Source organism: Sabethes cyaneus, chromosome 2 (assembly GCF_943734655.1).
Source record: "Sabethes cyaneus chromosome 2, idSabCyanKW18_F2, whole genome shotgun sequence".
Classification (NCBI taxonomy): Eukaryota; Metazoa; Arthropoda; class Insecta; order Diptera; family Culicidae; genus Sabethes; species Sabethes cyaneus.
In genome coordinates this window covers 135,877,781-135,893,416 of record NC_071354.1, presented here as the reverse complement: position 1 = coordinate 135,893,416, position 15,636 = coordinate 135,877,781, and positions in this window count along the sequence as shown.

Sequence of the window (15,636 nt, the reverse complement as noted above, 5' to 3'; positions counted from 1 at the left end):
TATGATGGATGGAATACAGCGCTGGGTGAGGATATTGGGCGAGTTATCAAGCTTGCTTCAAATATGCAGGGGACTTCGGTAAGGCGATGGCGTTTCCTGTCTCTTATTTAACATCGCACCCGAAGATGTTATGAAACGTGCGGGTTATAACATGCTAGACACGATCTTCACTAAATCTAACCAATTGATTAGTTACGCTGACGGCGTGGACATTGTCCGAAGGACGTTTCAGGGGGTTGTTAAGTAGTATAACAAAATGAAACATGAAGCAGTTAAGGTTGAATTAATGGTGAATACGTCTAAAACCAAGTATCTGTTAGCAGGAGGAACTGAGCACGATCGAGCTCGTAGCCGACGGGAATGAGTTCGAGGTGGTAGACAAATTTGTATACCTCGGATCGTTGATAACGTCGGATAACAACTGCAGCAGAGAAATGTCCGCGCATAATAATCCGAGCAGGAGCGAAGAGCAAAATAATATAAAAACAATATCAAAGTGTGTTATAATGGTATATTTTGATATTGAATGATTGATTTGATATAGATATGGAGATACATTGATAACACCTTTTGTTATTGAGTAACAGTGGTTGTAAGATGAGTTTAATAACTGATTTTGTTATCATATCTTATTTTGGCCTTAAAATGACATTCGATATATTTCATACAATTTTTTTTATTGATTAAAGAGATTTTAGATTAAAAATATTTTATAAAATGATTTTTTAATATCTCATATACTAGGGTAACCAACTTATTTTGGACCCCATCAGCAGCTGTACATAATTTGGACACTTCCATTTGATTTTGCTGTAAGTGTCCAAATTATGTACAGCTGCTGAAGGGGCCCAAAATACGTTGGATACCCTACTGCATTTGTTATTCAATACCTTAATAATACTAAAATATGTTATTCCAAACTCTGAATACAGTAATGTTATTAATTTGCATTTCAAATGACACATGTAGTTATTCTTTTGGCCTTAAAGGAATAAAATTTTGATATTATTTTTTGTTATTTTACCAACTATGTCAGCCAAAACAAGACCAAATTTTGATATGAGTTATTCGATTTCCAATAACACATTTTGATATTATTTTGCTTTTCGCTCCTGTTCGGGAAGGTCTCCCTAAATACCACGCGGAGGTCTGGAAACCAAACCAAACTTCATCTACATGTTGACAGTCCCACCATTTATTAAATTAGATTTATTACATTATTTGTATCAAATCTATTATAATCTTGACAGATCCACGAAGATTTTAGTAACATTTAGTACACTTTTTTCACAAATTTACTAAACATTTTGTAACAAATTTATGCCAATTTTGTAACAAAATTATTACGTTTTTTGCAGCACATTTATTTCATATTTTTTCATATAATTTTGTAACATATTTTAAACAGATTTTGAAAGATTATCCTATTTATAACAATAAACGATTTTTGTGACAGCATGACTGCAACTTTTGCAATAAATTTATAACATTTATTGCATCAATCTTAAAACACAATTTTTATGACAGCTATATCACGGTTTGCGACAAATTTATCAAATCAATATTTATCACAATACAATTCTTGTAACCATTTTATTGCGATTTGTGCAACAGCACGGACTTAGTTCGTAGCAAATTCATTACAATTCTTGTAACACATCGATTGCACACCTCGCATCAAACTTATTATAATTTTTGTATCAGATTATCACAGTTTTTATAACAATATTATTTTAATTCTTGTAACAATTTTATTAAATTTTTTATAACCAGTTTATTACCATTTTGTCAATACATCTATTACACTTTTTGTAACAAATTTAACCTCCCAGTTAGTTTCGACGGGAATCATTCAATAATGACGCCTAATTAGGGTGGAGAGGGGGATAATACCCAGCTAGCATTTTCGTATGTATAAAAAAGGTAAAAATCAGCATTACGTACAGATGTACATGCTAAATAAATCGTATTTCATGCGCAAAATTGGCATATCCGTACTATTTTGGAGGCGATATACGTGATTGCGAATAATTTTGAGCGTTACGACTATATAAGTATTTATATACGATAATATCCGATTGGGCGCGAGTCGCTCCGTACTACTCTACGATTTTGTGCTGAAAATCGTATGTATGTCAGTAATTATCATTATATACGACAGAAAATCAACTTGATCCCACTTTATCCAGCTTTAGTTACGATTTCGAGTTTGTTAGGAAATATTTACGATAGTTTTCGTACATTGATATACGAGTTGGTGCTAGCTGGGTAGTTTTTTGACAAGTTGTAACAAGGAGTTTAAGAAAAATGTGACATCCCACGAGAAAAAATATGAGAGAAACTACCCAGATCTAACCTATGAGTAATCGATAGTTGAAACCCTTTAGTCATACTTTATGGATCTATGAATTTAACTCTTGAAAAAAAAAATCAGAAAATTTCAAGATCATGTGGTACCTTTTAGCGGTAATAAAATATTGTAGGTTTGTTTCTTGTTTCAGTTTCTTTTTGAGTTTGTAACATCCAAAAGGAGGAAAGGGGAGGGCTGGGTAGGATTGTTTAAAAATAACGAAATTTGGTTTGGGCATCATATTTGAATCATCCTATGCTGGTCTAACAAGCCAGTCGTCGTGTATTCGAATTTCGGCTGACCGGTGCTGCTAAAGGTAATGGGAACGTTGCGCCAACACCCGTAATTATCCAGTACAGGACATCTAATAACCGGCTGCGAAGTCTGTCGTTAAAGAAGGGTCAAGTCTAAAATACGTTGATTCCTTAGGCTTTTTTGTAATAAATTTAGGCCATTACAAATATTTTAAAAAGTTTTTGTCACTCCAGTGTTGGGCCACTGAAGGAGGGGGCGAAAAAAAAAACAAAGAGAATTTTTTAATCGAGCAAAAAAATATGGATTTTGGGCATTTTTATTTTAAGTTTAAACGTGAAAACCAAATCTATTCTTGCTTTTAATATATACGTTGTTAATTGCCATGCAAAAGTCTTCGAAATAAAGACAAAAACGAAAGAAAATTTTTTTGGCCGATTTTCGGAAATTCCGCTGTTTGAATTTCCATTTCTATTTCATGCTAGAAGTTTTAACTCAACTCGTACACTCTTTTTTCAAATTTTTCAGGCTGTAGAGCCCACAGACAATTTATTTTATGAAAAAAATTTAACTCATATTCTACAAATTATTTTTTTGTCCCCCGATTTTACAAGCCAATTTCCAAAGGGGATGACAAAAACTTTTAAAATTATTTGCAATGGCCTTATTACCTTTGTATCACATTTATCACAATTCTTGTAAGATTTATGATATTGTTTGCATCAAATTTATTTCGATTTTCGCAATATTTTTAGTACAATTTTTGTATCAGATCATAGCAATTTTTGTATCAAGTATTTTACAATCTGTTCGGATATGAACCAGTTTTTGTAGCAACCGATTAGTTTTCGGTAATGCTCAAATTGCAATATATTTAAATTAAAACAAATTTTCAAAATATATACATTTAACTTACAAGAAGTGGGTTTACGTTTTCCGCTAACACTTTCTTCCTATCCTACGCTTGCTACAATTTATGGTTTGGCAATACGTTTTGTGCCTAAGGTCAACTTGGGGTGAGCTACCCTACTAGTAATTTCCGCGGCTGCGAAGGCAGAGGTTCGATAACGGATTTACGGTTGGTTACGTTGATTATTCTTTACAGGTAAGTATCCCAGGCTACTATGGTATTTCGACGGTTGCTATATCACTCAAAACACTAACTTCTACCACTTATCAGGCGCTGTTTCGCGAACCCGGTGCTATTTCGCACGTTGAAAATGGTAAATAGTCGATATTAATCAGAATTAGCTTTGAAACACTTTCTATTTGTTTTTCAGAACACTTTTGCGATGGCGTTTTTTATTTATCTTCGCTCTTCTTTTACCCTCTAACCAACATAAACGTCATAAGCGATGTTGGCAGTGTTGCCATATATGCGGTATCGTAACACCCCCGCCCGTAACATCTGGTATTTCTAGATTTACAGATTCTCTAATACCGCCAAATTCACTGTACCACGTCTCTGTACGCAGTCATCAGATGTCCTGGCGTCCGCCTATCCGGCACGTTCATCCCCCCTGCGCTTCTAACGGGGTGCATTAGCGGATTGTGACGCTCTCTACAATTGTCAATGTTGCAGCGTATCCGAAATTTACACTGACCGCCATGCTCGTTCAGGCACACATTGCACAGTTTCCCGCGGTTAACTACCCTCAAACGTTCATCATACGTCATTCTCCCAAAACTATCACAGTGCCGCAGGCGGTGTCCAGTACTGTGACATACTTTGCAAGGCTTCAGCTCCTTTTGTTCGGTTGAAATAGTACCCGAACTGCTAACGTCACTGTGGCTGAGTAACACACCTCTCTCGGTCGGCATCTCCATTCTAGACTGTGGAACACCTCTGGACTGGTAACTACGTGTATCTTGCACGTCAACGTTCGCATCGCAGGCATCGTCGACTATTTCCATTAGGAAATCCGTTAGCGTTCGTAGTGTTGGTTCTCCACCGGCATTCCGCCTTTGGTAGTGTACCCACTCTCGCTTCTCGCGGTCCGGTATCTTTGTGACCAGACTCTTGATTAGCAACGGATTGACGAGGTGGTGCCGAAGTCCCGCAGCTTCCAAATGCTCACAGAGCTGCTCCACCGTGTTCCCAAACGGTATGAAACTTTTCAAGTTGTCAGGTTTTGGTGGTTCTAGCTCGTTGACTTGGTCCAAGAACTCTTGTAGCAGTTGCTCCGGACGCCCATAATGCCGCCGTAGCTTTTCGATGACTCTTGGAACCGACTCGGGGAGAAGCAGCTGACCAGCCACCAGTTCCAATGCTCTACCTTCCAAACACTCCTGCAGCCGAACCAGATTTTCGTGATTCATGTAGCCACAGGCATCGTTCGATGCTTTGTAGGAAGCATAAAACAATGGCCACTGCCTTGGATGGCCCGAAAACTTCGGAAGCTTGCTCGTCAAACCGCTTCTTGCCACCAGCTGTGCTCGTGTAGGTCCGACTTGTTTACCAATCCTGTTTCGGCTGGCATCACCCACTTTCGTGCAATTTTGCGGTGTATTGTTGCCACTGAACGGATTGGTGTGCTGGCTGCAGTCCGAATCCTCATCATACTCATCGTCATCGAACTCCCCTACTGCGTCTCTTTCTCTAGCCAACTTGTTGGCGTTAGCCTGATCCTGCTTCAGCGCTTCGTTTTTGCTTTCGCTCGGAAAGACCCTTTGTGGCTGTTTCGCGGCCACCTTCGGGTTTTTGATGACGGAAAGCTCCTTCAATTGTCTGTCGAGATCGGCCACCTGTTGCTCGAATGACCGCTGACTTGCTTTCATTCGCTCGATCTGCATCCTCTTCTTCTGCAGTATCTCTTCATGCAGAGCACTCCTTTCTTCTTCTTCTTCGTCCCGCAATCTCATCTCCATTTCCAACTTTTTTCTCTCGAAGTCGCGCTGCATTCTACTTTCCATCTGCTGCAGCAGCATTTCCGCCTCTAGCTCTTTGTCCTGCCGCTTTCGCTTCTCCTCCAGCTCCTTCATCCTCTGTTCGATGTCGGAGATGCCCTTGCGTACGGCGGCACTGGGTTTGTCAGACTCTTCGACGGCCTTTTTACCGCGAATCAGCCTTTGGGCATCTTTTTGCTGCTTGTGGTACTCCTGCTGACAAGCTTTACTTTGGCAGTACCACTTTTCCGGAACCGAATCTTCCGTGACTCCAACACAACGGGAATGGAACCATTTCGCACAACTATCACAACCAATCATTTGCTCGTCACACGTCGACGGGCCGCAAATCTCGCACGGGGTCATAGTTAAGTCCAGAAACTCGCTCTCCGATGTAGCTCTAGGAGCGGAAAGTGCATCACGGGGTACGTCCGACATCTCTTATGACCGGTTTTAGTCACTTCTTTTTGAGAATGTTCGGATATGAACCAGTTTTTGTAGCAACCGATTAGTTTTCGGTAATGCTCAAACTGCAATATATTTAAATTAAAACAAATTTTCAAAATATATACATTTAACTTACAAGAAGTGGTTTTACGTTTTCCGCTAACACTTTCTTCCTATCCTACGCTTGCTACAATTTATGGTTTGGCAATACGTTTTGTGCCTAAGGTCAACTTGGGGTGAGCTACCCTACTAGTAATTTCCGCGGCTGCGAAGGCAGAGGTTCGATAACGGATTTACGGTTGGTTACGTTGATTATTCTTTACAGGTAAGTATCCCAGGCTACTATGGTATTTCGACGGTTGCTATATCACTCAAAACACTAACTTCTACCACTTATCAGGCGCTGTTTCGCGAACCCGGTGCTATTTCGCACGTTGAAAATGGTAAATAGTCGATATTAATCAGAATTAGCTTTGAAACACTTTCTATTTGTTTTTCAGAACACTTTTGCGATGGCGTTTTTTATTTATCTTCGCTCTTCTTTTACCCTCTAACCAACATAAACGTCATAAGCGATGTTGGCAGTGTTGCCATATATGCGGTATCGTAACACAATCAATGTAGCAAATCTGTTACAATTTTTGTATCCCCGATTTGTCAAGTAAATTTCCAAGGGAGAGTGGCAAGAATTTTAAAACAGTTTTTATTACAAATTTATTACAGTTTTTAATTAGTTTATCAATCTTTTTATCGAATTTTTTACAATTTTTGTAACAAATTTGTTTCTGTAACAAAATCATTTGAATTTTGGGTCAGATTCATTACAATTTTTATAAGACAGCATTTATAGGTTTGTAATAATTTATGCCCCAAAGGACGATGATTAAGAATGTCGCAGTGGTATTTTAATTCAATCTACAGAGAGGATTTTGATGTCGATGCATGTCGATGCATACAATTATTGAAAATCGATCGATCAACCGATTCACTGAGTTACTACGAAACCTAGCAACTTTTCGCGACACTTGCTTTTTTAGATTTTTTGTATGAAACCATACCTTCCGGTAAGGCATAGTCCATCATCAAAACCTTTTCCAGGTCCATCATCAAAACCTTTTCCAGGCCTGAGAAAATTCAGGCACATTTCTGTGAAATAAATTAAAATTGAAAATTTCATTGCACAATTTTTTCGTTTATAAGTACAGTATGGTTCCGATTATATCAGCCCCCGGTTATATTCACTCCCGATTATATTAGCTTTTTTTCCGATTATATCAACCCCAAAAATAAATTTTTTGTTTGTTCCTTTTAAGTTATTTAATGATTACTTTGAGGTCATATGAACCAAATGAATGTTTCAGGCGTTTTAATCCTTTATGGGCTAGGCGGCACAGTGATCCGAACAGCGAAATACGTAATTGCATGAGAATACGCCGAAACGCGAGATTTTTCGCATATGGTGTCTTTGGCAATATTTCTTGGTATAAAAGAATCCCCAATTTGGCAATCATTATGTAATTAATCCCCTGAAATACGAAATTTATTTTCACACATGTTCAAGATACAGGTTTGATGAGTTCAGCAAAGATACAATAAGTCTTATATGTAAAAATGGGTTTCTGTCTGTTTGTCTGTCTGTCAGTCAGGATGTTCTTTAGAGAATCGAAAACTACTAAACCGATCGGCGTGAAAATTTGCATGTAGGTGTTGCCTGTAAAAGCAAGTATCAGTTGTCTGTATCTGATTGTATCCTCAAAAGTAACAGTTATTTTAAAAAGTGCTTTTTAAGTGCATTTTACATTCAAATCATTATATTTCGACAACCATAACAGATAGACAGTTACTATATTCGACAAAGTTACTTATTTTAGTATGTTCGACAACTTTTGTAAGAACATCGTATTTTTAGTACGCATTTAAAACTTTTTTTTTAATCAATCTAATATGTAGAAACATGACCACCCTAATAATGCAAAAAAAGAACATAATATATTAGTAAACTTACTTTGAGCAAAAAAAATTTTTCCTGTTATATCAGTGTTCCAATTATATCAGCCTTGAATTCACGGAGGTGCTGATATAATCGGAACAATACTGTAATACCATAATAAAACATACCTTTGTACAGAATTTCATAAAATTCTTGTACCCGTCACCTGAAACCATACGATCAAATCGAAAAATTTCCTACATTTAGTGATGATGTGGCAGCTATAATTTTTCAATTTTTGGGTTTTTAGTTGATCACAAAATCATTGATCACACTCACTTTTTCCGGCATCACTAGGTGGCTAATCGTTTTAGCGAACCTCTCTTCACCGCACCGTACCAAGGATCAATCATTGCAAAGTCAAAATATGCCTGCTATCGGCGAAGAATCTAAAAGACTTGAGCTGTGTAAGTTGTTACCGACAGAAACATCAATTTCCCGCTTACGGTGATTTTCTTCCAGTATCGGAATGAGAGCATTTCCCTGCTGAACTTTGGCCTGTCCTCACCTAACTACATAATGGACCACCCAACCGTTACATTTCGCTCTGCACATTTCCTATTAAGGACTTTATGTGTACAATGTCGATCAAAAGGAACGGGACCTTTACGTTGGCTAAAACAGGTTTTGAAAGGGCAGCCTCGTTCGCAAGACTTAAAACCAACACAGCAAACGATTCGATTCTATGCAGTGTTGAGCTTCCCGTTTCGAGAAAGCACTTTTATTCTGGAAGTTTATTCGCATGAGAGGTTTGTTAAGGAGATTACTTTTATATCACAGAGAACCTGATTTCAAAAATGTATCACTTTACTCGTCAGTGTGTTGTCTGAATGTGTAGTAGATCTGTTGCGGTTAGAAGATGGTACCTACATGCTGAATGTTTTAAATATTCTTTTCTGACCTCATCATGCCGTAGTAGGAGGTATGGTGCGCTTTCAAAAGCGGATGAATGAACAAATATTACTTGTATAGTTTGCATCAGGAGGAGCACCAGCAGTTTTTCGAAAAGCAGCTCTTTCTTGGCAGCTGATCCCATTGTCCTTTTCTTTTCACTTTGTCGTAAGAGTATTAAAATTGAATGGATTCAATACATGAACATCACGCAGATTCACACAGGCAGCAGTCGAACTTTGGATCTCTGTTCCAGTTGCTCGCACAGAGAAAAGACTGCAAAATGAAAACACAGCGCAGCATCAGTCGCATCAGAGGCAGCAGCAGCAGCAGCAGCAGCAGCTTCCTTCAACAGTCATAGCGTCCATGGACGCACACGAAGTCCCTTTAGAAATACTTTCTTTCTGTGAGAATGAACTCTACGTAGTTCAAAGCCTCCACTTTCCGAAGGACTTACAACTTACTGCCCAAGAAAAATATATGGACGAGAGGCGGGCCCGAGCGGAACTAGTGGGGAAACTAAAAATACAATCATTTTTATTGCCTTTGAGTCGATACTTTCGTATGACATTTTGTGCAGTGCAAGTTTTATCCGTGACCGAGGCGAACTTTTCCCTTCCCGCAGGATTCAATAGAGGGTTAATAACTATTAAATTTTATACCTTCTTCGATTCTACCGCATGCAGTTCAGCTGCAAGTGTGATCCGGTTCCCATAAATACACCATGTTTTAGATTTTTGTTCCAAAAAATGGGAAGATTACGAACGGGTCCTTTGGTTTTAGAACTTACCTTCTGTTGAGCTCGGAAATAGTTAGTCCATAGCAATTTAGAACATAGAAGAAGATAAATGCGGGGACTATTTTAAGAATGTTTTACTTCATAGATTTCTATTAGTTTTTTTACTTTGATAGAAAAGTGTATTAGGTTAGTGTTATCTGAAAATTACATGAAATAAATATAGAATTTCACTAGCACATAATATACAGAATAATCAGAAGAGTCATTCCTAAGTGTTTTAGTTGAACCTCAAATAATGAATAATAATAATAAACATGCATAACAATTCAAGTGCTATAAAAAACAGAAACAACTTAATTACAAGTTATTGAGATTTGCATGTCCAGGGAAAATCAATGTTTAAGATAAACCCAGTACACCATTGTTTAATCTCATTAAATATCGTTTTCTTAGATACGAACACAAGCTGCCGATTCAACGCCAGTAATACACTCTTGTATCGCCTCAAGGGCTTCTGGAAAGGACCTTGTGTGCAGCAGCAAATACCGTAAGCCACTTGACTGACACAATAGATCCATTATTTTGGTTCAAAATGCCATCCGCTAATTGCCTTATTATCTCAACAGGCTCATTACCGAACATAAACTAGGATGCGCCGTTGTACGGAACAGAAATATGCTCTCGTAGCACCCAATATGCACTTGACTGGGTAATAACTGAGGCAAGCTGCTCCCTTCGTTGTCCTCTTGTAACCAGTCAGCACGCTTGATTTGATGCTATTCGAGTACTTCTCCGTTGTCATAGCGATAACCTTTGGTGCTACTTTTTCGTCATTTAAAGCGCATTGCACTGCCACAGGATAATGTGCAGGATGTTGAAATTGTAATCGTATCATAGGGATTGTTCGTTAATGTTGCCTTGACTGAATATAAGAGTATTTTCGCAGGAATTTCGTTTTACATTTTACAATGTTTTTCATAGGTGGTACACCCAATATTTTGTATTGTGCATTTTGGTAAGGACGGGGGCAACTCAAGTAAGAGGTTTTTTATTCCATCTGCTTTGAAAAGATTACGAGAGCTGGCCAAAGTTCATGTAAAGAACCTTTGAATACCAGCGTCTCGAAGGTGTAATTTGTGGAGGAAATTATGGCACACTGAGCGAAGTAAGATTGGCCATGACATTTAATTTAATTAATAGGCTTTAGTCTATTTTGAGCATTTGGTGATGAAGGTGCCTAATTGATGTTGAAGAGGACGTCCCGTGAAGTATTGTGCTTGATTACCAAAAGTTCTCTTCGTTAGCTATTGTCTCCATCAGACAAGTTGATCACCATCGACGAACCACCATTCGAAATTGCAGTGAAAGTTACGGCAGAATATACCTAGGAGGTGTAAGACTGGAGAACTTTGATTGGGGTGCCGACTTACGAACAACTTTATTTTCTTTCACACCTAAGTCATTTGTTATTATAAATCGTTTATAATTCACAAAAACTTTCTGCGAAGAGAAAATACAACGAAACATCGAGCGAAAATTTTATTTTGCACAATGGAATCAAGCCCGGTATTTCATTGAAGCGATGAAAGAAAACACTTTTGGCAAGTAAAATGCATTTTCAATTAGTTTTCTTTCACGATACGGCCCTCCTGGTTCTCCAATCCACTCCTCATCGCTTGGTTAAAGTGTTTTCCCACCAAAAAAACCCTAAATGGAAAATATTTGTTCTTCTGACAAAACTTTTTCCTCTCGGTTTGCAAATCAAAGTCTTACACACTCTGCTGTGCCATAAATGCTGCCTGGTGTGTGGTGTGATGGCAGAGAAATTTTCTCTGGGAAAGCATGATTTATTGCGCTATACAATGTGATCACCGGTGTTCCAAATACCCTCACAGTAACATCCAACTTCGGAAAAACCACTTTTGACCGAATAAGATACGAGAATGTATGCGTTTACAGAAAAGTTGTTAGTTACTAGTTTTACAGAACTGGCACAATAAACTGTCTACATATTATTCAGGGATGATTAATTCGCTTTAATTGCAGAACATGTTTCCTAATGTCGTTAAAAGATTTCCGTTTGACAGCATAATGTAAAGAGCATTCTGATAATGATAATGTCGCATATAATATTCAGAATTTGTCAACTTTGATACAATAAAAACTCTTGGTGAAGGTGTGACTTTATGTACATTTACGCTTCTCATCTACACTTTATCTAAATCACATTTCTACATCTACATATCCAATTTGCTACGAACTCTAAAAACAACAAACTGTGATATGATGTTATTATCAACGCCAGACAAAATTTTTAAATATGTTTGTGAAATTTAGAAAAATGGATTATCGACCAGCAACCTGTAACAAATAATACATCGGTGGATGTGACAGAGTATTATTCTCACCACTGGTGTTCATTACCTTCGGTAAACATCAGAGCTAAGCCGTGTACTTCTGCCTTCGACAAACACCGCATCAACTCTTCAACTTACTTACATAATTGGCATTCCGTCATAAAACATAGCTTAATGAACCAAATATTTCCAACTAATGCGGTTGTGGGTTACCGCTTTCCAATTCCTTGGAAACCGTGTATTTGCCACAAAATTCCGCTTCACCGGGTCTAATTAGATTTGAGGCCAAATATCATCTTTTCAGTATAATTTTCCGCACTCTGATCACATGCCCTGCCACCTGAATGCTGGTTTCACCGCAGAGCTGCGCGAGTTGACGATTCGTGCTCCGCCTTTATACATCGTTCTCCTGTACGCCGCACGCTATGTCCGAAGGCACTTATTGTTTAACTTACATGCACCTCAGATTTCTCTTCACAGGATGCTAGTATTAATCAAAACAATTAATTTAGAGAAGGTCTTAAAATATTCTATCTTGGGTTTTTTGAAAAATTCAATTTTCAAGGTTATTTAGGGGTCATCCCCTCTCAAGTGATCATATCCGTTGTGATCGACCACCTTCGATATCAACCGAATTTGGTATAATTGCTCATTCCGACCCCACATTCATTTTCCCAAAGTTTTGTACGGATTGATCAATCCCCCTTGCAGTGACGCTTCTACATTTTTCTCAGATTTCCGAAAATACTCACTTTTCACTGTATGTCACTGCAAGGGGGATTGTTCAATCCATACAACACTTTGGGAAATTAAATGTGGGTTCGGAATTAGCAAAAGCAAAGCAAATCCATGGGTATAAACGTCCTGTGGAGAACTTGACCCTTCTTTATCGACAGACTTCGCAGCCGGCTATTAGAGTACAGGACAATTACGGGGCTAGTGCAACGATCCTACTGACTCTATCTAGCAGCACCGCCTAGCCGAAATTCGAATATACGACTACTGGCTTGCTAGACCAGCATCGTACCTCGAAGCCAACTAAGCGGCTAAATCGGAATTAGCAATTATACCCAATTTGCTTGAAATCGGAGGTGGTCGATTACAACGGATATGATCTCTTGAGAGGGGATGACCCCTAAATAACCTTGAAAATTGAATTTTTCAAAAAACCCAAGATAGAACATTTTAAGACCTTCTCTGAATTAATTGTTTTGATTAATACTAACATCCTGTGAAGAGAAATCTGAGGTGCATGTACGTTAAATAATAAGTACCTTCGGACATAGCGTGCGCCGCTGTTCTTAGTTCTCGAAAACAACCAGGTCTTCCTTAAGTGTTGTTTACATTTCATGCCGGTAGAGAACAACTGATTTTATGACTTGGTTGTCAGACTACACGTGAACTTAGAATGTTCAACAGCAATTGCTTGTGAAGCTCTATCTCAGACTTCCTTTGAAGATATGCCTGTCATTGTCAACCAACACCAGTAAATCAAGTTACATGGATTCGTCAGATACCGAACTCAACGCTGTCAATCGTCCTACTTACTTCAAGCAGCATAATGGCTCGTCCTGTATCAAGAATTTCTCTCCACTATACTTGGTCCTAGACGACTAGTTACCATTCCGTTGAGCATCTCAACACATGCAAGTCGGTTACAACTTGGTCGAGGCATCTATCACGTTGTGCTTCTCTATTACCAGGGTCGGTGGGGATCTTGAAGAGAACGGATTTTACTGCACAATCTTCCGACTTCCTTGCGATGTGACCGGCCTTTTTGGTTCATACCAGGAAGGTGCAGTTATGTCTACCGAAAGCAAAGTTACAGTCTTAAGTCCGTAGAGGACTATCGGTCTGATTAACATTTTGTACATTGTCACCTTTCTGCGGCGGCATATGCTCCTTGATCGAAGTATCTTACGGAGGGTTCGATTTCCAACTTGATTTCGATGTTGAATCTCTTCATGAATTCATCAGCCACTTCCACTTCATCGTCATCACTAGTCACTGTCTGTGAGAGGCGAATGGTGTGTTCTCTGGAGCCTCTTTCTACCATACATTTGGTTTTGAAGCTTTGATTTGTAACCCAATCCTTCTTCCACCGTCCCAAGGTTTCAAATAATGATGTCAAGGTCGTTTGCTAAGGCTAGGAGTTGACTATTTTTGCCGAAAATCGTTCTTTCCGTTTCGACGTCTGCTCGCCGGTCACACATACAATACTTACTTTTTCGGCGACAATCCACTTATCGTGCCCATGATGAAGTCCAGCCGCCCCAAAATCCGCCAATCTAGTATCCACTTCAACAGCGCTCATCCATGTGGAAAGCAGACTATACCTTTCGCGACCCCAGGTACCATAAACATATACAGATGTGTTTGAAAGAGTGTCTCCAAAAGCGATTTCTTCCTCTTCTGAAGTCTCACAACTCTTCTATGATCTTCTGGTAGGATTTGACTTCATGCCATTGTGCAAAGGCCGTGCTGAAGTGGCATAAGGCAAATAATGTCGATTACGTGCCGGAAGATCATAACCCCTCAAATACATCGGTGTTGCGGCCAATCGATAAATACTAGGCTATTATGAAGCAGAATCTTCTGAAACATCCTAAAGTAGTCAAAGCTGTTGAAGAAAGTATGGGCAAATATGCAAACCATGTCGATTTTGAGGTTGTGCAAGATCTCATGGATGGGGTTAAAGCCAAAGTACCGGTATTCGGATACGGAGACGAAATTTAATAAAATAAAAATGCTAAAACTAAGTTTAATTGTTTCATTTGGCGCCCTGAAAGTTTGATAACGATCGGATAAAAACTCAAATTTTGCAAATGAATTTTGTGTGTTATAATTTTACCGTGGACACCCTTTATATCGAATTCGTCGCGATTATCTGAAACATTCAACGAAGCACTATCAACAGCTTTCGTTTGGTCCGGGATCGCAATCGAAAACAGAGGACAAGAACGCGGCAAATAACGGGTGGCAACTAAAATTTTAGAATTTTTTCGAGCCATCTATGCACAACAACAAACAAGCTCAGAGCGAAATGAGAGTGTGTATGTGTTAGCTCTCTGTCTCCTCTTTCTGACAGTATTTTTGGTTTTGCTTCTGCTTGTCAAGTTTTACTCAAAATGGCGTCCAAATAAGAAACATTTTGCGAGCGCGTTGTACGCTTCTACGAATTGCACAAAGATCTCGGCAAAAAGTATACGGTACAACATTTTAAAAGCGAAAATGTTGCTGCTTCGACTATTTACCATATCCTAAGATCCCCAACAACTACTCGCAAAAAAAAAAAAAAAAAAAAAAAAAAAAAAAAAAAAAAAAAAAAAAAAAAAAACTACTCGCAAGCAAGGTAGAGGAAGCCCAGCCAAAATTATGGACACAGAAGGACTTCGTTCTCTTTCTCGTGTCTTCACCAACAAGGATTCCGTGAGCCAACTGGATACCGCGAAAAAGTTCAACTGTTCCCACCTGTACATCTGCAAAAGAGTCGAAATAAAATGCTGAAAGAAGACAAGAGCCCTGGAATACACTGAAGGACAGATTTCGACGCTGATATCCTAATGCCGCTGGTTGATAAAAAATTATTCCGGAAAATGCGTTGTTTTGGACGACGAAAGTTACTTCCCTCTATCGAAGACGCATACTGCCAGAAATGATCGATACTGTTCAATGGATAGTTCTATTGCATCTCCAAACATAAAATACAAGTTAAAACATAAAT